At 46.4% G+C, this 20,616-nt stretch overlaps 1 protein-coding gene and 1 long non-coding RNA gene across 11 annotated transcripts in view; one reads left to right on the plus strand and one right to left on the minus strand.

Annotated features, from left to right (window-relative positions):
* The window catches only part of YWHAZ (tyrosine 3-monooxygenase/tryptophan 5-monooxygenase activation protein zeta), a 28,173-nt gene extending 26,715 nt beyond the window's left edge, over nt 1-1,458 (minus strand). Inside the window, exon 1 of one of the 3 annotated variants that reach the window (XM_075085518.1) lies at nt 1,298-1,458. The gene's annotated coding sequence lies outside the window, so the exon portion shown is untranslated. Of the gene's footprint in view, nt 1-548; nt 708-1,101; nt 1,222-1,297 lie in introns of those variants that run through there. The other 2 variants (XM_075085519.1, XM_075085516.1) reach the window with 2 other exon arrangements.
* Nucleotides 203-12,679, plus strand: LOC142053624 (uncharacterized). Of its 8 annotated transcripts, none has more exons than XR_012659280.1 (4): nt 203-420; nt 3,799-3,949; nt 7,591-7,703; nt 11,147-12,679. It is a non-coding gene; the product is annotated as an uncharacterized LOC142053624 (long non-coding RNA). The 8 variants fall into 8 exon arrangements; XR_012659279.1 differs by having other exon boundaries at nt 203-380; XR_012659282.1 differs by having other exon boundaries at nt 203-345.
* The last annotated feature ends 7,937 nt before the right edge of the window (nt 12,680-20,616 follow it).

A 20,616-nucleotide genomic window follows, 5' to 3' on the forward strand; every position in this document is an offset into this window, starting at 1 on the left:
ACACCGGGGCACAAACTCAAAGGCTGTTCTGCTGCATTTGCTACCGTGTGCGTTGAAAACTTGACCGCACGGCGAACAGCCGGTTAAGGAGCCATTTTAAGGCAAGGTATTTGGGCTACGGTTATTTACCACCCGGCGTGATCCAGGAAGAGCGTGGTTAAAACGCCAGTTGCTATCAGGCCACCGAAGCTGCTCCGGCAGCATCCTTCCCGGCGGCGGAGGGCGAGGGCGCGCAGGGGCGGGGAGGTCTGGGCGCTGCCCGCCATCCCCCCGCCCGGGAGGTGACAGGAGAAAATGGAGCGGCCCGGGGGAGGAGCGGGCCACCCCCTGGGGCCGGGAGGCGCGGTGAGGCGCGGGACCCCCCGGGGCCGGGAGGCGCGGTGAGGTGCGGCGCGGGCTCCCCCCGGACCGGGAGGCGCGGTGCGGGCCGCTCCTCCGCGCCCGCCGGCCACCGCATCCGCCCCGCCGCGGGGACACCAAGCCCGCCTTTGTCATGGCGGATGGGCGCCGGAGCCCAGCCCACTTTAGCGCGCGTTAATCCCGCTCACCTCCGCCCAGCGCCGCCACCGGCGGAGAAGGGGGGGGGGAGAGGATGCCGCCTCCCCGCCCCGGCAGCGGCCGGACGAGGGGAAGCCCGTGGGGCCCAGCCCCGGGGAATGGCGGGGCGGGTGGGGAGGGGGAGGCGGCGGAGGAGGAGCGCCCCCCCCCCCCCCCCCGGGGAGCCGCCGCTGCCCCCCGAGACCCCCCGAGCGGGGTGGGGGGGGAGGACGGGCGGGGGTGGCTGAGGGGAGGGGAGAGAGCCCGGCCGAGGGGCGGCCGCTGCGGCTCTTCCGCGCCCGGGCAGCGCTCCCGGCGGGAGACCACACCCAGCGGCGGCGCCGCGGCCCCCCGCCCCCTCCCGGCAGAGGCGGCGCGACCCCCACCGCCCCCATCCACCCACCCCTCTACACCCACGGGCGCGGGGTCGCCCCCTCCGCATCGCACCGCGCCACGGGCGGGTCCCTCACCTGCCGCCCCCGCCCCGCCGCCCCCGGTGGCTCTCCCCCTTCCCCTCCGTTCCTCATCGCCAGCGGGGAGGGGCACCCGCCACCGCCGCCTCACCTGCGCGGCCCCCGCCGCCCCGCTCCCGCCCCGTCGCGGACGAGGAGGGGGGGGTAGGGAGGGCTGGGCGCTGCCTGCCCGCCCGGCCGCCGGCCGGCCGTCTCGCTCGGCTCGCCCCCCCCCCCCCCCCGAGCCCCCGGGGGCGGGGGGCAGGGTCCTGGGCCCCAGGGCGGCGCGGCGCGGCGGGCCCTGTTACCTGTGCGCGGCGGCGGCGGGAGCGCGGCGGCGGGTGTCTCGGTGCGGGCGGCCGGCGCGGACTGTGCCTGCCTCGCGGCTCGCTGCGCTGCAGCCTCCCTCCCAGCGCCACACACGGCCCCTCCGCCAATCACCGCGCCGCAACGCGCGGGCAGCGCACCGCCCGTGACGTCAGCCGGGGCCATGGCAACGGCGAAGGCGCGAGCACGAGCCCGCGCCTCCCTCTCCCGTTCTCCGGCGCGCCGCAGGGCGGAGGCCTCGCCAACCGCCACGGGCGCGCGGGTCGGCGGGACACGCCTAGAACTGGCGGTCCCGCCCGCGGGCGCGTGCACCCGCCGCCCCCCCCATTCCCCCAACAACGACTGCGGAGCCGAGCGGGGCGGGGGGTCGGCCGCGCTGCGGGGCTGCCGCAGGACCCGGCCCGGCCGGGGCAGGGCGGTGTCCCGCCCCCTCGGCCCTGGCCTCTGACACGGCTGCCTCGTCCGGCACGGCTTGGCTTGGCACGGCACGGCCGGGAGTCCCCTTCACCCGCCCCTGCCTTCACCACCGGTCGGCTGAGGAGACCCGCGGTGGCGGAGCGGGCCCCGGGCGCTGTGTGGAAGCGTGTGGAAGCGTGTGGAAGCGTAGCGGGGGGTCGTGGGCGGGGGGCACCGCCCGATGTGGCCGTGGGTTGCATGTGGGTGTCTCCCCCACATTCACCACACGCCCCATGCGACCTCTCTCGGATTCGCGTGTTCCACAAGGGACGAGTTTTTCCCGTTAAACCCCCGCCAAGCCCCCGCGGAGCCTGGCTGAGTGTCCGGTACCGTTTCAGTTGCAGGAATGCGATGTGGGGTGTCTGTGGCGAAGGCCGGGTCGGTGGGCAAGCTCCAGGGTATGGAGGAGACGGGGACCATAGGGGTCTGCGTGACGGTCTGCGGCTGCTGAGCAAGGTGCCAAACCGTGTGCCAGGAGCCGAATCCTGGAGTGGGAGCAGGAAGGAGGTTGTGGGTTGGGAAGACCCAGAAGAGGACAGCACACGGAGCCTGGGCAGGAGCCCAGGGAATGGCAGCAGGGCTCTGGGAGACCCTGCTAGGGGCTGGTGGGGTGGAAACATGGCCAGGTTCTGCAGATACAAACAGTCCATTTGCGGGCCTCCCCCTTGGAAAGGCAAACGGGCATGCAAACGTTGATAAGAATGTGCTGACAGGAGTAGGAAGAGTATTAAAATAATAAACATTGCATTCCAACAAATTGGAAATGCTTTTTTTATTAAAAAAAAATTGTTTCCCAAAGGGGTTCAAAGCATGCGTTCACTTGTCCCCTTTTTGAAGAGCTTGTCCCAGCTTGATTCCCTGACTCAAGTAGGCGGTGTCCTGGCCTCTCATATGCTTTCTCCTGGGCTCTGGGATCAGTAGTATCTCACAGAATTAGAAATAAGATGGAGAAAGCACCTCAATAACGTTTTTTGAAAAGGGTCGGGTAGGATAGAAGGGCGATTTTATCTTCCAGACTCAGGCTGTGTCTGGCAATGCCGCAGATCAGGAGCACCTCCAGCAGGAGAGGGAAATTCCCCCCGGGGGCTCCCTCCAGGCTCATGTGGCTATGTGAGGCTCCGGTGAGCACTCCGCCCTGTCCCTTCTGAATGCCAGGTCTCCTATAAAACCTCAGGCTCTGGTCATGTGGGTGGTTACTGTATCCGAGCTGTGGATCCGGCCGTAACTGGAAATCAAGCGACAGCAGCTTTCTGAGCGACTCCTGCTCGGATCACAAATACTTGCTTGACTAATGGTTCAAAACAACTCGTGCAGGAATAGCCACAGCACAGGATGGACGTGTATTTATGTAGAGAGAGTCATAAAAACCTGTTGGTAGGGTAGTATGTGGGAAGGGTGCAGTGCTTCCTTATCGGAAAGCAAGATGAAGTTATGAATGTATTTGCGTTCTTGACAAGTGTCTGGCCGAGACCAGGTTGGTGCAGTACCAGAGACGGCAGCGTCAACAGGTTCTCCTGCAGGCGCGCTGCCTCCTGCCTCCTCGTCTTGCCTGCATGCTTCTCGCTGTCTTTTCCAGGCGCTTTCTGGGGTAGCTTCTCGGTATGTTCCTTGTCTCCCTTCTGCCCTGCATTGATGAGGTGACTGTAGACCTCAGAGTGCAATACAGTGACCAGGACGAGCGTTTTGTTTCTAAATCTTCAAAGCAACGATCATGTGTTTTGACTGCATATCAGAAAGGTGCTATTTTAAGCTCTGCATGACAAAGTTGACTTTTTAAGAATAGGGCTTTTCTTCATTTACCCTTAAAATTGTATCATATAAAGAACATCTAGGTTTTCTGTCATGGCATTTTACCTACAGGGCTTGTTTATGGATGTCTTATTACCCTTTCTCATAGCCTACGATGTGTGTTAGGGTTTGTCATAATGTATGTTTTCCCCCATGTAAGTTTTGTCCAGCAACTTCTGTTATCTTAGACATTGATTTAACAGTGGGTTGTTTTTGGTTTTTTTTTATTTCTCATTAGTTCTAGTGCCTTCCATTTACTCCAAGGTTTAATGAATTTCATTCACGTTCCTGTGGAATATTGCTGGAACACTTGTGAAGAGAGCTAAAAAAAAGCAAAGCGGGCAATATCGGGTAGAGCAAAGCTCAACAGAATTTACTAGCTGTGTCAGGTGAGAACATTGCTGTTGCTTAATTTAAATGTGAAGAAGAATATAACCTTTCTTTTTACTTCCCCAGTGATGCTTTGTTGGGCTATACAGATACAGATTTCGTTTTTGAAACAAGCATTGTAACACTCAGGTTCATAATGTATTCCAATACACAATGCTTCATCTTATCTGTTTTTATATTTTATCATTATTTTCCACTTTGGGAAGCAATAGGAGGAGAGCTCGAGAGCTGTACTTGAACACAGATGGTATGATGGCACAGCATTTGCTGCAACTTGCTTCAAGTTATGTTACAGAGTTCATTTTTAACATAAGCTTTAAACCTTTATTTTGTAGAAAAGTCTCATTGAAATGGCAACCACCCATATATAGACTATACATTTTCAGAGGTGCTTGAATATTTTGGGGTAACATGATGAAAAATTAACTGATACAGGAAAATTAATAATCCTTAAAAGTGCGTAAAGAATCCAGACTGGAGCATATGTTAGATGAAGCACAGGTATGTATTGCTTTTTGGTATCTCCAGGAAGTATAGGGGAACTCCTTGTGAAGTAGCCTGCAATACTGTATTAATAGTTTTGTGGAAGGAAAACATCAGCCTTTCCATTCATTCCTTTCCATTATTTCTGGTTTTGGAGTGAATGGAACATCTCCTGCAACAACCCTAATTGCCACTAACCATAGTTTGTGTTTGCCAACAGCCCCATGTGTCAATAGATGCTGCACTCCTTCCCCTTTAAGTGGGTTATTTCTGCCAAACACCATTTCCACTCCTCTGGATTTCATGAATGCTGCCATTTGAAACAGATCCAAGGAATTAGACATTACTCACCTTTGCATACGCTGTCTCGTGAACAGATACTCTCCTGCTGTCTTCTATTCTTCTATTTCCTGCACTTTTTCCCCAGCATGGAATGTTTTATTTTGTCTTGCTTATTACAGTTTTGACCAGGGAACTTTGTCTCTTAAAAAGATAGGCTTTAAGCAGTTTCCCTTTTCTTCAAATGCATTTTCCCTGCTGCTCTCCACACAGCTTTTTGTTCAATGACTTGCACTTTCACTATCTCAGACTGTCAGGCGTACTTGTCGGCAGCTAGGAGCAAAAACTCATTTGTAGTTAGACACATTTGCATATAAAAGTATATATATGTATGTTTATTTACATTGCTTCTCTCTTTCTTATATGAGAGGAAGAAACTGAGGGACAGGGTGGGGGGACGACCCAGATATCTTTTATTTTCCCTCTACCACAGCATTTAGTTCTTTCTTCTTCCCTCTCATCCTTTCTCCCATAAGTGTTTAGTTATTCTTCCCTGTGCCTAACCATGTTTAATTAAAAGTGGACAGGTAGCAAGGCAGGGTTATCCACGAACTAGAAGACGGCAGGATTTTTGGGGGGTTACCGTTGCATAGGCCACAGAAGGCAGTCCAGGAAGTCTGTAGGAATAGCTCTTCAAAGTCGGCGAATGTGGTCAGGACCGGAAGGCACGGCAGTGGTTGCTCTCAGTGCTAACCAGGCTGCTGCTAGAAAATGGAGATGTTCTGATTGACTGTTTTTTTCCTGGGAACAGGAAAATGAGGAAAGGCAGCCTAGCAAAGGGCATTTCTCTGGAGACCAGGAGATGATTCTGCAAATCTGCGGCCTGCAGGGGGAAAAAAAAAGAAGAGTTGGCAGCTCTGTTGTATGCTCTCCTGCTGTCAGGAGCTACTTTTCTGAAAGCTGCTTGCTCAAAATCCTGACTGTTTTGACTTTGTTACATACATACCTTTCTGTGCTGATTCTCAGGCTACATGATTATACTGTATATAGGAGTACTCTTATGCAGCCTTTGTGTGTTTCTGTAGGGCTTTGAGCTTCTTGCCTTCCACTTAGCAAGAGCAAGACCATCAGAGTATTACCACTTTTCTGGAATAAAAAACATTTATTAACATTTTTAGGAATATGTCCTAGCTATCTTTATTTCCTTGGCCACAGCCTGTGATTTACAAGTCAAACTTCAAGCTTTGCCAAGGGAATTAGATACTTCATTCCTCTCCCTTGTAGTCTGTGCTGTTGGATCAACTGACACCCTTTGTCCTTGGGACACTCTTGTAGGTTGACCCAACTGAGAGACTTCAGTGAAGGATGGGTGCATTTTAGATTTTTCTTTTTGTTCCTTTTTCCCCCTGCAGTGGTCTAAAATTAGTCAGGTTCTGACTCTGTGTCAGGTGCCAGTGATAAAACATACAAATTGTGTAAAAGGCTGCTATTTTCCATCACTGAGTGGAAAGTAGTTAGAGCTGCTGGATCCCACATGGCCTTTCTCTCTGTCTCATCAAAGATGTCATGAGAACCTTCTCTAACCTCCTCACCTGTCTATCCATAGCCAAATTTTATAGAAAATGGCATATTTAGCTGAAGAATCAGAGTACCAGTGAGGCCTGCTTAAGTAATCCCATACCTTGGATTAAAATCCTGAAACGATTTTGGATGTGGACTAGTTTAAATATATATATATTAGAGAGTTAGTGAGTGATTGGAAGTGTCCCCAAGGATGATTCCTGAGATTTGGCCGTCAATAAAACACAAAGGTAATTTTCACAAAAATAATTTTAAAATGTTTGCAAACATCTTGTCACCAAATTGACAAGTATCCAAGAAGGATGTCAGGGTACCCGCTGGATAAATGGCATTGAAGTGATGAACATTCCTTCATTCTGAAAAAAAGTGATGTAAAATGGCAACTTCCTTCACAGAACTTGTCACCAAATGATGAAGATAAATCAGCACTGTTCTTTACTGCATACTGACCTTCCTGAGAAAGGAAGCTAGATAGTGTTCTTTCTCATTTATAAAAAGCTCCAGGAAGGTATGAAAGGCTTTAAGTTTGTACAGGTGTCATTAAAAAGCTGAATTTAATCTAAATAACTTCTATTTCTGACTTTTAGCATACGACATGGGGAAGAACATCAGGACCTGGTTGCACTTGAAGGGCTGCAGTAGCTTTCTGTAAGCAGTGAGTTGGCAGGAGAGCTTGAGAGGTCTGGGTGAGAAGGCTCCTATCTGTAGAGTGTAGGTCCATATACAGATCTCATTTGGTTCCTTTCATTGTCGTGTCTGAGTGCATCAGTTACATCTGAGCACCTACGTATTGAATGTAAAAGTGTGCAAAGTCTTGCATTGCTGGGAGCTCATTTTGAAATCAGGCAACTTGGCATTGCTTTAGGTGTATCTACTTTCCCATGGAAAATTCAGTTTGTTTCTGTGTTGTACCTGACTTGATTCTACAGTATTAGATGCAAACTCAAAAGCTGCACAGAAGAACAAAGTTCATCACTCTTGAATAAGATTGATTAATCAGACTATTTCGAGATGCAGCAAGGGAACGTTTTAGGGATGCTGCTGCAGTCATCAGAACCGTGAAGAAATCAAGTGAAATATCCCCAACCATCAGCAACATAAAGGAGGTTTAACATGGGTGTTTGAAACCGCTTGGCTAGACAGAGACCTGCAAGTGCAACATATATGTTTTATATATTATGCTTTTATTATATTCTCATTCCTATCTGATTGCCCAATGCTGAGGCTTTTGTGTGTCTTCCAAAGATACATTGAAAGAGCATATCACATATGTTTTCTCCTCCATTTCTCCCTACAGGAAGCAAGATGGATGGTGCCAAAACGGCGTACTTTGTGCTGGGATGCGTGAAGGCAGTTGGCTGCCCACACCACTGGGAGCATCGACTGAACGTGGGTCCTCCAGGGCTGGAAGTATGTGTTTGAGTGAATTTAACATGGTGTTGATAAATTATGCGTCTGTCTTATCCTGGTCCTCCACACAGGACTGAATTACACCCTGAATTACTGAATCCTGAGTAATTCTGTTGGTTTATAGATGAAAACAGTTTTTTTTCTTTTTGCAAGCAATAGCCATTGGGATTTGGGAACTGAGAACTCTTTTAGCTTGTATTCATTTCTGTTATGTGTAACTGCTGTTGAGTGAGCAAGATAAAACTTAAAAAGTGTTACCAGAAGAGACAGGATGTCTTGAAGCAAACTTGTGACTAACATCATTCTATTACACCTACTTTAATTTTTTTTCAGACTTATTTTTTATTTATTTGAGCTTACTAGCTAATGTTATTTTAATGTTGATTGTCAGGAAAAAGGCACTGTAATGTCTTGTTTCAAGTTGATTCTACCACTTAAGTTCAGACTTTCTTGTCTGCTGTGCATTTACTCTGAGTTAGTTTGTCCGTTATTTTTTTAAATGATAAATTATTTATTATTTTCTTTACATTCTTTAGAAATATACAGTAGCTGTTAGAGTTGAAGGCATCAGAAAAATGCCAAGTTACCAGTCTCATAAGGTACACCCTGAGGATTTCTGGAGGACCTCAAAAACAAAATAGTGTAGCTGCTATAGGGTATATGCAAACTCTCGCTATAAATGTTTGCCATTAAAAGGATCAATGGGTAATGTATTGAACCTGTATTTTTTAAAGGTAATCCAATGAATTATTCATACAGTGATGATCATTTGAAGTTCTACTTAAAAATGGAATGATACAGCACCTCAAAGGTGATTTTATGAGGTGGTCTAAGAAATGACAATTTCTAGAGCCAAAAAATCTGTCTCGTTAATCTCATCCTGGTACCTGAATGGTTCGATAGCGGTATGGATGAAGGAGAGCTAACTAGTATATTCTATTTAGATTTTCGCAAGCCCTTGGTAAAATTATCACAACAGACTACTAAAGAAATCTAGAAGGGAAAATTAGGCCCCTAATTAAGTAACTTTATTCAAGTTATAGGCATTAATTGCATGTCTGACCTTGAAGGTTTTCTTAATGCAGTAGGAACTTACATTTTCCACTGGTAAGATCGCTCAGATCCCGTTTTTGCTGCTGAGCATGTGCAAAACCATCTTGACAGCTCCAGGCTGCTAAGCCCCAAAGAAATACATAAAATAAGCATTTTCATGCAAGTTTCCTCTCAACTGCCTGTCAACCTCAGTTTTGCATCCCAGCAACCAACTCATTTTATTTTATACTGACTACATTTATCACAATTTATTTTATATTCTTGATAGGATATTGAAAGAGGCTCTCAGGGCCACAGATTGCTGCTGAAATGTTAGACAACATTTGGCACGAACAGGATCAGAAATTAAAAACTGGCATTTTTTAGCCTGGTTGCCTTTGAAATGAGGTTTATGAGATTGTGTTGTTTATCTCTCTGTACATTCAGCAATTCGCCTTAAAAACTTTGGGACCCAATTTCAACCAAATTTGAAAGATGAGCTGATATCTCAAGATAAATAAGGTCTATGAAAAACTGCAGCTGTACGGAGGACAAAGCGCGTAATTAAATGCCTGCGCTGTGGAAAAGGCAGGTGGAAGCCAGCCTTTATATAGCGGTTGAGAGCTGCCAGCCTGCCAGAGTATGCTCAAAGATTTTTGATTGAACATAGCATGTGCCCTATATGGAGAGTGGGTTTCAGAAGTGAGGTTGTTATGGCAGAGGAGCTTTTGGGAGACAAAGAACACAAGTCCATGAAAACAATCTATCAAACCCCACCTTGTTTGTTTTATTTCTTGCAGAGCAGCTTGATTCTCTTGCCCTGCCTCTTCTTCCTCCTTCCCACCCTGAACACCTTTTTTCCTCCTAGGATCTCCAGGGTCTGTTACTATCTTTGTATTCCCCTTGCTCTCCTGGCTTGGCATCAATTCCTGTAACTTAACCAGCCTAAGAATTCTGTCTGATTTAGTAATGAGGTCTCAGATATTCTCTGGTGGGAGCCAGTTAATGGCTGTTTCTTCATCCATAAAGTTCAGCTGGGCTGTTAGGATGTGCTTGTATCAATAGCTGTAACAAAACTAACTGGTTCTGACCCCTTTCCATTCTGACTAGAGAATCTCCTGCTTTGATAATTATACTCATCAAATATTTGTGGATTTTTATTGTGCCCCCCTGCCAGCTACCTGACATTTTAAAGATCCAGCCATTGTGTGGTAGGACTAGTGAATCTATTTTAAAAGAAGCTAACTAGAATTAAGCAAATTATTTTTAATTTTAAAATCTATACACACATATCAAATGGTATATCCAACCCAACATCACAATGTTTTTAGAATATGCCTATAAGGTACAGAGGTTTACAATTGTCCCACAGGGTCTGTATTGCTCTAAAAAACCAGGCAAGAGTTGTTTATGTCACAGATTAGGTTAGCTGGAGAAACAAATTAAAATGCCTTATCTCCCTTTTGCCTTTCTGTCAGGTTCTTCCTCAAGATGGATACCTTATCTAGCATGGAAAGTTTTTGTAGCTTCTCTCTGGTCAATTATCTAAACAGGACACAATTGAGCTGATGTCAAAACAGAGAATAGACACATACATAGTACTGGGCTATGATAAAAGCTGCTCTTCTGCACAACTTCCCAGCTTGTGAAACCTGTCTGGTTTTGCATAATAGATAAGCCCCAGGAAGTATAAAATTAGTGGGAGTGCTTGCAGTGTGGCCAAGTTACAGTTTTACAGTCGTTCAAAGGTCAGCAGCAAATTGACATCTACACCCAGTCCCGCAGGATGAGGCTCCATAGGGACAAAGCTCTCAGGCAAACGCCCGCGTGATTTGCCTGTGGCCATATGGAAAACCTGAAGCAGAATTAGAGGCTGAGATCCCACCCTATCACTTGCAAGCCAGGGCCAGAGTTACCAAGTCAATCTTTCTGTCATTTATCTAGGGCAGAATTTGAAACCTAAGCCTTGAGGAAAGATTTTTGAAGCAAAGCCTCCAGGCCTGCGGTCTCACAGGGCAGGCACTCTTTTTTTTTTTTTTTTCCCCCCCCCCAACTTCTAGATTCTCTTTTTCTTATTACTTAACTTGAAAATGAGGTTTTGATGAGAAGAAAGTTAAACTGCTGAAGAAGACTACCGAGTTTACGGATGCTATTATGTCTCAAATAGTTAATGTCTCACTTCTCTGTTAAACATTTTTTTTCTTTTTCAAACTTGGCAGGCTTCTGGCTAAGCTAATTAAGAGTGCAGCTAGGCTGTAACCAAATGATCTCTATGATACGATAAGCAGCATGCAAACAGCAATAATAGCAGTAGACTAACTTCAGAATGCTGTGAGTTCCTCTGAGCTTCACCAACAGATTTGTTGATAAGCTCCAGATTTTACAATGTCACTTTTCTTCTTCTTTAACAGAAAAACTGTCACCAGAGCTGGTTACAGCTCCCGCCTGCAAATGCAAAAAGTTGTATGGAGACAACAGCACACAGGAAGACTTGCTAGGCCATGGATTAAGATGTGTACCACTGCCAATTTTCAGAGAAGATGGTTTGACAAGGAAAGATCAGAACCTGAAAGCAGAGATTGGGTGTTCTCCTAAGGAGAATAGGTAGAGGGTCAAGATTTGGGGATAAAAACTAAACCCAAAAAACCTAGTGTAGAAAATGTTCTACCTGCTGTGAAAATGAAAAGGAAGGAGGGTATTAAAAGAAGTCTGAGGCCTATCTAATTTCAGAATTTGGCTGAAGAAAAAGAAGCAATAAAATCACTACTACAGATGAAATCCATAGATGGTCTTAAAGGATGGAAAGATCTGTACTGCATCCTGCAACTATTGGAAAAGCAATGGGGTGGGGATATTAATAAGCAGATTATAAGACAAGGCGGAGATTTGGAAGTGTCCAGCTAGAGCTATGGTTGGTCTTCAGGCAGGAAGTTCTCAAAATGTCCTGATCTCCACAGAGCAGGCTTAAATCCATGAGTCAGTGCGTATATGCTACAGCTACTCAGCACTGACAAGAAGCTCTCCAAACTATTTTCTCCCATCTCCTACAGATAGTGGTGATGAGGCAAATGCAGTTAGTACTTCTCTTTCTGAATGCTCTTGGTGCACAGGTACCTGAGCTACAATACCAAACCTACCCTCAAACAGCTGGACGCAAACCAGGGGAAGACTTTTTCTGCAGATTCTTGGGTAACAAGCTAGGCTGATGTACGTGTACGTCAACTGTATCTCGAGAAGCCTTTCCTGGCGCTTGTGCAGCATGCCACTCCCAGCAAGATTTGGGAGTTTGCTCGGCATGTCCTGCCCCTGGCTCATGCAGTCCCTGGCACCACCCCGACATTCACAGAACAATTCATATCCCCAGCATATCACCTCTTCAAATAAATAAGTCATAGCAGCTCAAAGGATGTTCTTCAATACGTTTATTTGGATATACACGGCGCTAAAGTGCTCTTTTTCTATGACTTGGTGCTTTGCCACCAACCAAAAATCCACACCCCCCCGCCATGATCTTCCTCCCACAGACCAGCCTTGCTGGTGATTTTGGCCTACTCCTACCATCCCCAGCGCTCCCCAGCCAGCTTCTTGCTCTGACAAATTCTCCCTTGGCAACAATAGCTCCTGCTGGGTTCCTCCCAGTCTGTGGCCATGGCTACTGGGGTGTGAAGTGTTCTGCCCACCTGAGTCAGAAATGTTCAGCAGCTCTGCTGACAAAGAGCAAGTCATCAGCTGAACTGTGCCCAGCCATCGGGACTGTCTCAGCTGAAAGGGCTGGATGTGAGAATACCTGGACCGAACACTGCAAACTCTCAAATTATTTTTTCAGCTCTAACAGCCTGCAAACTGCTTCAAATTTATGAATCCATCCTGCACGTAATTTAAAAGCACATTTTCTTCAGAGGAAAAATAAGTTGCAAAAATAAAAATGTTTCTCTACCTAAAAATGAGCCTGTGCTATGTTTTGGGAGTGAAAAATAATCCCCAAACTAGATTACAAAAAGGCACAGTATATTATTTTGATTACAGTTGTTCTAACTGAATATTTTTACAGATCTGAAAATGTTCAAAGGCACTTAAAAATAAGGGAGGCATATATTTTTTTTGTTCTTAGGGCTTTAAAGTCTAAATTCTATCTCCATGTTTGCTAGAGATCCTCTTTTCTGCTTCTTTTGATCCGAGCTTCTTAAGGAGAGTACTGTTTTTTCTTGGGTTTTTTGGGGAAGGACTTAGTTAATCTGAATGAAATACGTTGAGAGAGGCTGGCTGCTGAGCCTACAGAACCATTGATACTGCAAAACCAGTGTTTGTGAGAGGTGCAGTGCCAGTGGTGGGGGGCTTGTTCTGTAACCTAGTGAGGGCCGTCTTCTCTGGACCAAGTGCCTGTGCTGTTTTTGTGTCACACCTGTTGTGTCTTCCTTGGAGCCATATGTTCGTTACTGTCAAGTTAACGACCCCGTGCAGTTGGCTGCCTGCAATGCCGAAGGGAATGCCTTTTATCAGGTTGGGGGGTATTTACACGTGGTTTCCTTGTGGAGATGAAAATGGCAGGTTTCTGCATACGTTTGTTTCTTCCCATCTTGTTTTTATGATGATGTAAGTCAAGGTCTGATTCGTTATCTACAGGGTGGTTTCAGTCTTTCACCATACTGCTTACTGCCACAGGGAAGATGCTAGGGAACCCTGATACTCCTCAGAAAGGTAATCTGAGTTTATTTGTTTTACACAGTAATAATCACCAGATAAGGCACAGAAGTAGTCCTTAGGGCACGGAGCAGGACCAGATCTCCTTGCCCTCAGCTGCGAGCTCTGGCCAGCAGACCAGCAGGCTGCGACTGCTCTCAGGATCAATGTGCTGTCACTAATTTTTGGACAAATGTGGCAAATTTTTAGCAGGAGCTAAAGGTCCCCTTGTGGACCCTGATAGCAAGAGTGTGTCCTGAAGGAATGGGTTCGTCTTCTCTTGGGTGGAGGAGTGAATTAAATCTGGGTCCCCTGTGTTGTGGGTGACTGCCCATCCCTCTGAAGTGCTGGGTTTAAGGTGATGGGGAAGAGAAGGTAGGCAACTTCCTTCACCGTTTGAAAGGAAAACTTGATACCCGCTTGCTCTTCTCCCAGCACCGTCTTCAGAAGAAACAACTGGCTCTTACCCCCTGGCAAAGAGAGATCCTTCCTTGCGACCTGGGATGCAGGCAGAATGAAGATGCACAATTGGAGAGATGGTGCAGGGTATCTGGAGGCCTGGCCTGCTGCATGCTGAAGCAACAGAGTTTTCAGGAGACAACTGGCATGGCTCCGACGGGGCTGTGTCGTGCACAGCAAGTAGAGGTATCCTTCTACGTAGGCAGAGAGCCTGTCCTCTGGGAAGTACCAAAATCTTGCCAGAACTTGATATGAGGTGGGTGGGGAGGAAAGGGAGGTTTCCACATTTTACACTGAAACGACAGGCATACTTACAAGCCTCCGTGTTCATGGTCTTTCTTCCTGTGCTCCGTATAAAGAGGAGTCAGTCCCAGTTAGACGGCAGCTGCCTATGGGATGGGCTGTGGGTTGTTATTGTTATTTCTGTAAGACTTGAGTGTGAAGATGTCAACCTGTGCTGAGACCCAGTTAGGCTATAAACACAGCAAGCTGGAATCCCTTGGAGTAACAGAAAGATAGATGACTTGCCTGCAGTCATACATAAGTCAGTGGCAAAAATAGCACTTGGTCTTTGGACTGAAAAAACGGCATGGAATCAGCCTGGTTTGTCTTGTGCTTCCCGCAGCTCACAGTCGGATGTGAATATGTTGGGCTGAATTGCGATCTGTTAGATCTAATTGAGCCTTAATTATAATACATTAAACAATTAAAATAATGAAGATCAGGCACAATCAAATTTCAAAACAAAGAGATTTAGCAAGATTAGACCGTTAAAACTGTACAGATGATGCCATTAATCTTGGAGGAGGTCCAACATAAACAATAAAATATCTAGCCAGCTGGGAAGACGGCAAACTGGAGGTAATATCAGATTCCCAGCATAAAGTCTAAAGGAGTAAATGGATTTTCCCCTTCCATTTTACAGCTTTATTTTTAGACAAGAGCAAAATACTGAACATATCAAAACATGTATATGCGTGCACACAGAACATAGGTGTGATGGCTATGAATCATACAAATGTGTGGACTTCAAGGAGGCAGGGAGTCAACAGCTTGAAATGCTTGGTGAATTATATATACTACTGTACTTCCCATTCGTGTTTTTAAGAGTTATTCTGATATTTATAGTAACTTTAGCACCGAGGAAGCTAGCTTTGACTGACAACTCCGGGAGCAGAAGTTGTTCTTTGTCCATAAAACATGTACAGCACTTCAGGAGGTGAGAGGGAGCTTTGGGCCCCACATTCATTCCTTTCCTGGCATCTCCAGGGATCTCATCATCACTGTTATCAACAGTAATGCATTTATGACACTTTGTCATTTGTGAGAAGAACCCGCTGTGTTGTTCACATGAAGCCAGGCTCCCCCCAGGAAACCCAGAGCTGGTGGAAGGTCCTGGAGCCCGGGCACAAAGCCATGGGGAAGGAGTGCTGCAAAACACCCTGAAGCTGATTGTTGGAGGCAGAGCATGGGGAAGAACAATATATAACAGCTGATAATGGAAAAAGCAGGTAAATGTGACCAAAAACCTGGCCTGCAGTTCACAGGTAAAATAAATTTACCAGAAAAGGAAATTCTTTCTAAAAAGCTAAAGAACAAAGATATATGAGGCCTCCTCTGGGAAATAAGGATGAGCAATCTAAACTGCAGGTTTTCTTTGTATAATCGAACACTGTATTCCTGGAGGGATCTTTTTATTTGGTTCTTTGCTCTCTCTGATTCCTCTCAACAATGTACACAAGCTGCAGTACAGAAAATAGAGATAGTCAGAGAGAGATAACACTGTACCAAGAGAATTTAATTAATAAGTCCATGTGGGACTGTGGGTAACTATGGAAAGAATGGAGGAAGATGAGCAAAAATAAATCCTCCTAATGTGTGAATGTATTAAATATTTCATTGAAAGAAAGCAAAAGAGGCACCAAAAGGAGTTTATCACTCTTGGAAAACCTAAAAAAGAATATTAGGCAATGTATTCTGTTTTCTCTTTCAATTTTGCTTTAGACAAACTTACTACTGTGCCACTTTCAGGGAGGAGAATTTGGGCCAAGGATTTAGCAATAGACATCTGAAGACCTCAGAAAAAGCCAGGGACTGGGGAAACAGAATAAAAGAAGAGACTCACTCTCTTTTTCAACAACCACCATCTTTTACAGTTCTTCAGGAGACACATGTGAAGGCCTGCATGGGTGGATGCCATGCACACTGAGATGCAAATGCTAGGCACCCTTTGGTCCTCAGCAAGCAGCAGATAGACAACAGCAATGCTGCTTAATTTCAGGCTGACCCAGGAATGAAAGATTTTTGGCATACTGATCTTGACCTCTCTCTTCTGTCCTGTCAGCTGTTACTTCCCAGTGCCCTTGGGCTGGCTGAATTGGCTCTTGCTGATGGCCTTTTTATAGTTCCCTGCCCTGGTACTTGTGTTGAAGCTGGGCTTTTAGGTCTTTGGGTAGATCTCGGAATTGCAGATTAAAATCACATATTCCTGCTTTTATTAGAAGCTTTGCTGAGGTCCAGAATTTGCTGGAAGCCTGATACTCTCCACCATTTACTGGCTGTGAATTATGTAGATACTCATATTTTTAATTTCCTTTCATTTAGTTGTGTGTGCAGGACCTCTGTCATGACCAGCAGGGAACTCTCCCCTGGGTAGAGAGAGGCAATTCAGCATCTGTGCCAACCCTGGCTTGTAAAAGCCTGGCAGCTCTTCACAAACAAAGCCTAGAAATGTTGCTATTAAAAGCATTTATTGAATAAATCCATATGTGACAAAATGATAGCTGCAAAAAGCAGTGGAATTGTTTTTTAATGGATAAATCTTATTTGAAAGGTAAAGCTGAGCTGCAAAAGCTCAGAGAACAGTCACCTGAGGATAGAGCTTTGAGCAACGTGGGAAAAATTAGAACCACTATGAACAATATAGAGGATAATAGATTTGAGAACATGTCTGCTTTGAGTGGGAGCTTTTATGTAAAGAAAAGAGGGGATAAGCCTGGATTTAACTTCGGTATTTGAACGCTTTCACAAATAGAGATAGAAGAACAAACCCTCATTCCCTTTAGCAAGTCTGCAGCAGTTAGAAACAAGAGGACCCCTAGTCTTCTACGCAGGGGTCAGCAGACTGCAAAGGGGTGCTGTGGCAGGCTCTGACCTCCCAGCGAGCCACGCAACTGGGCTGCAAGGGCCCTGGATCTGCCTTTGCACCTTGGCTGTGTGTCACACCAGCTTGTCAGTCTGTGCCCAGCCTTTATGTTTAAGGGAGGCAGGGTGCAGAGCTGGGTTGATTGAAATCTCCCTTGTGTGGGGGGGAAGCAGAGGAGCAGCGATTGTGTAAAGGCTGTTGCAACAACTGAAGAGCAGTTCTGCTGGGAATCCAAAATTGCCATGGGAGAGGATCCTATTTTTATGTCTTTCTGCTTAAAGTGTCTTTGCTTTGGCCTTGATTGGGTGATCAGAACTTGCTCTAGACACCAAAAAAGAAGAAAAAAAAAAGATCATTCTTTAAAAAGAGGCATCTGGACAGTATTTAGCCATAAAAATAAACCAACATTGGCTATCTGCATTGTTTTGTAGGATGTTGAAAGAATCTGTCATGATGGGCTTTTGGCAGGTGATAGCTGGGGGTGGATATTTCCCGGTGAGGGATGGAGAGCCCTTTATTGGAACCGGCAGAGGCCAATGTAGTGACCTAGAGGTGCAATATAGCCTCTCTGGGAATGAGCGGTCTCCAGCAAGGACAGATGGCTCCCGTGACTGCTGCTGACATACATGAATGCAGTATGGAAAGACTCTAACTAATTCAGGAATTTCTTGGCACACATAATGTCCACATTAGGGAAATGTTTTACATCACTTGAGGGATGGTCTAGCTTGTCCAGTCTCTTCAAAGAGATTACTGGAGAAACTATGAAAACAGCACATCAGGATTATAAAGGTTTACTGGAAGATCAGACAGAAGTGGAAGGGAGGACAAAAAATATGGAACAATGAAAACAAATAACATCTGAAAATATAACATCGGAACTGATCCTGCAGAGAACTCCAGGGTGAATATCACATCCAAACTCATATTTAACATGGTATTTGGGAAGTAAGGAGTTCAATCTAGCAAGGAACAGATTTTTCAAAATCAGACATAGGAAAACAGTCAGAAGCACCTACTATGTTTGGAATATTGCGCATGCAGGTGCAAGTGCCCAATTTAGAAATGAGTCTCTGACATTCCTGCTCACAGTCTAGAAGCAAATGGATCTTTGTGTGCACCTAATGCTGTAAATCACTCTCATCACCTATGAATATCTTGCTTTTGGAAATGTCAGTATTTTCTGGAAAAAAAAAGGCCTCTCTTCAGTGTCTTCCCAAAATAGGATGCCTAATGTTGGTAAAATTGTAGACCTTTTATTTCAAGATAGATCTACACTGGCTTTTTTGTGATGGCAGTTTTCCCATCTACTGCTTCCCAAAGTGGTTGTGGTAGAGCTGTGATATATCATCAAAGAGTGTCATGTGCTGGGTGCTTGCAAACCATCTTTTTATTAGAAAACATCCTTAGGGAAAAAACCATTTTCCAAAAATTGGGGCTATTTAAACTTTCAGCAGTGTCTAGGATCCTTAATTTCTTTCTTATTCTTAAAAAGCCAGATGGGTAAAAGAAAAAGACTCAGTTCGACACCTTATCCAGGGGAGAATAGCTAGAAAATGGAGAAGAGAAGCACACTGCATTTAATTCACATGTAAAATTCTTCATTTGCATTACAAGTGAGCTGGGGTACCACTGCTGTATTCCAGTCCCCAACTAAAGTAGCTGGAATCCTGTGTAAGTAAAGCCCATCTCTGCTGTCTTGCCTCCTTTCCTCTTTTCCCAGTGGTTCTGTTGTTCTGGGGATGAATGCAGGATGCTCTGCTCAGCGCCAACCCCAGCCACCCCGTGATGGTTTCTCTTTCTGGAGGAGAGGCCTTACCTCCAGACATTTTGCGAAATGCTCGCTGTATGGGATCCCACCACTGGGAAAAGTAAGATGGCTCTGTGATAATAGAATAGAATAGAATAGAATAGAATAGAATAGAATAGAATAGAATAGAATAGAATAGAATTAGAATAGAATAGTTCAGTTGTAAGGGACCTACAATGATCATCCAGTCCAACTAGATATTAGATATTAGCCAAGACTTCTGCAGGGACAGGATGGTGTTTTGCCACAGAGAAGAAAAGTGCTGCAGATGCAGCCAGGGAATGTACGCCGTCACGTGCACCCCACACAGGGTGAGTGCTGGGCATGGGCAGCACGGGTGTAGGGCTGCAGGCTGTCACAGCAGCATGATGCATCAGCCCTGGGAAGCCAGGCTCACAGCTGCAATGGTCGGCAGAGGAGTGCAGACAGCCAGGGCAGCAGTTAGGGGTAAAGGGAGGGCCCCATCCTCCTGTCTTCACCCTTCCTATCTCTGCAGTAGAGGCAGCAGAAACAAGCCTGGTTTTCCGTCACAGCGCTGCCCTTCCTTCCCCTTTCCTGTGGCAGGAGCAACCCAGCCCTGGCCCCTTGTCCTCAGGATGTCAATATTCAGTGCCACTGGCTCTTCTGAGGAGCCTTTGGCTGGCTGTGCCTTGAATTCCCCATAGCAGAGGGCTACATTTGAAGCAGGGGGCTCACAGCAGTCTGTGGTTCTAAGGCAGTCCACAGGGAAGGTATGAATGTGTCCCTCATGCGAGTTCTTAGGGAAAAGTCAGATGCTTCAGCTAAATTAGGATTCAGAGCTTGCAGTCAGGTTTTGTACTAGAAGAATAGCCTGACGGTTAAGGCAAGGTCAGTGAAACCGGCAAGCTCACCTGTCTTAGCCTGCAAGGATCTGAATGCACACATCCTTCAGGAATATCGTAACCACCAAACTGCGCTGCTGCCCATCTAACAGAAGTGGACCTCTTCACCGCAGGACCCACTGAGGAGCTGCCGCCTTGTCCTCACGGCCCTCCACTGCCTCTTTCTGAGGGAATTTAGGCAATCCACTCCAACCTTGAACCTGTGCTATGAACTAGAGAAAGCACTGGACTTGGATGCCTTTGAAATCACTTTGAGCCTTGCATTGCTCTATTCCTCCCAACAATTCCCATTTGTATACTGTGACATTTAAGTCTCCCAGACCCTCAAAGCAGAACGGCTGGGCAATTATAAACCGCATTTGTTGTTCAGCTTGCGCCCCCCTCCCGTGAACTGAACCGTGAAAACGGAGCTCACGCCGGCTCTGCACTTGTGACCAGCCACACCATTTATAAAGCTCCGGGATGAGGCTTTATGGCCTGTCCACAGTGACAAACGCAGAACTCCTGCAGGTGGACAAGGCTTGATATTCAAACAGTCAATGTGATCTCCAGAGTCTTCCTTTTGCAAGGCCAAAAAAAGCCTCTCAACAGAGAAGGGCTGAGCTGAATTTCCTATCCAAAAATCCTGCTTGCACCTCTGTTTGCAGGCTGCCTTTATTCCTGGCCTCTTCACAATGGAGGGCACTGTATAAACATTATCAGCCTCCCTGGGAATGGAGTGTGACTGGTTATAATAATCCCTTGTATTTCTTAAACACATTATACCTGATTCCCTAGCCTTTGGCAAACTTTAGGACTTCAGCCTCATAGTGTCTGATCAGGAAGTTAATCCATGTGTTATGGGTGGGAAACTGAGGCACAAAGGTTTTAAATGGCCGCTGGGATCTCTGACTGTCATGTGAAGTGGATCCAGATGCAAGGCAT

This window comes from Phalacrocorax aristotelis, chromosome 2 (assembly GCF_949628215.1).
Source record: "Phalacrocorax aristotelis chromosome 2, bGulAri2.1, whole genome shotgun sequence".
NCBI classification, from domain to species: Eukaryota; Metazoa; Chordata; class Aves; order Suliformes; family Phalacrocoracidae; genus Phalacrocorax; species Phalacrocorax aristotelis.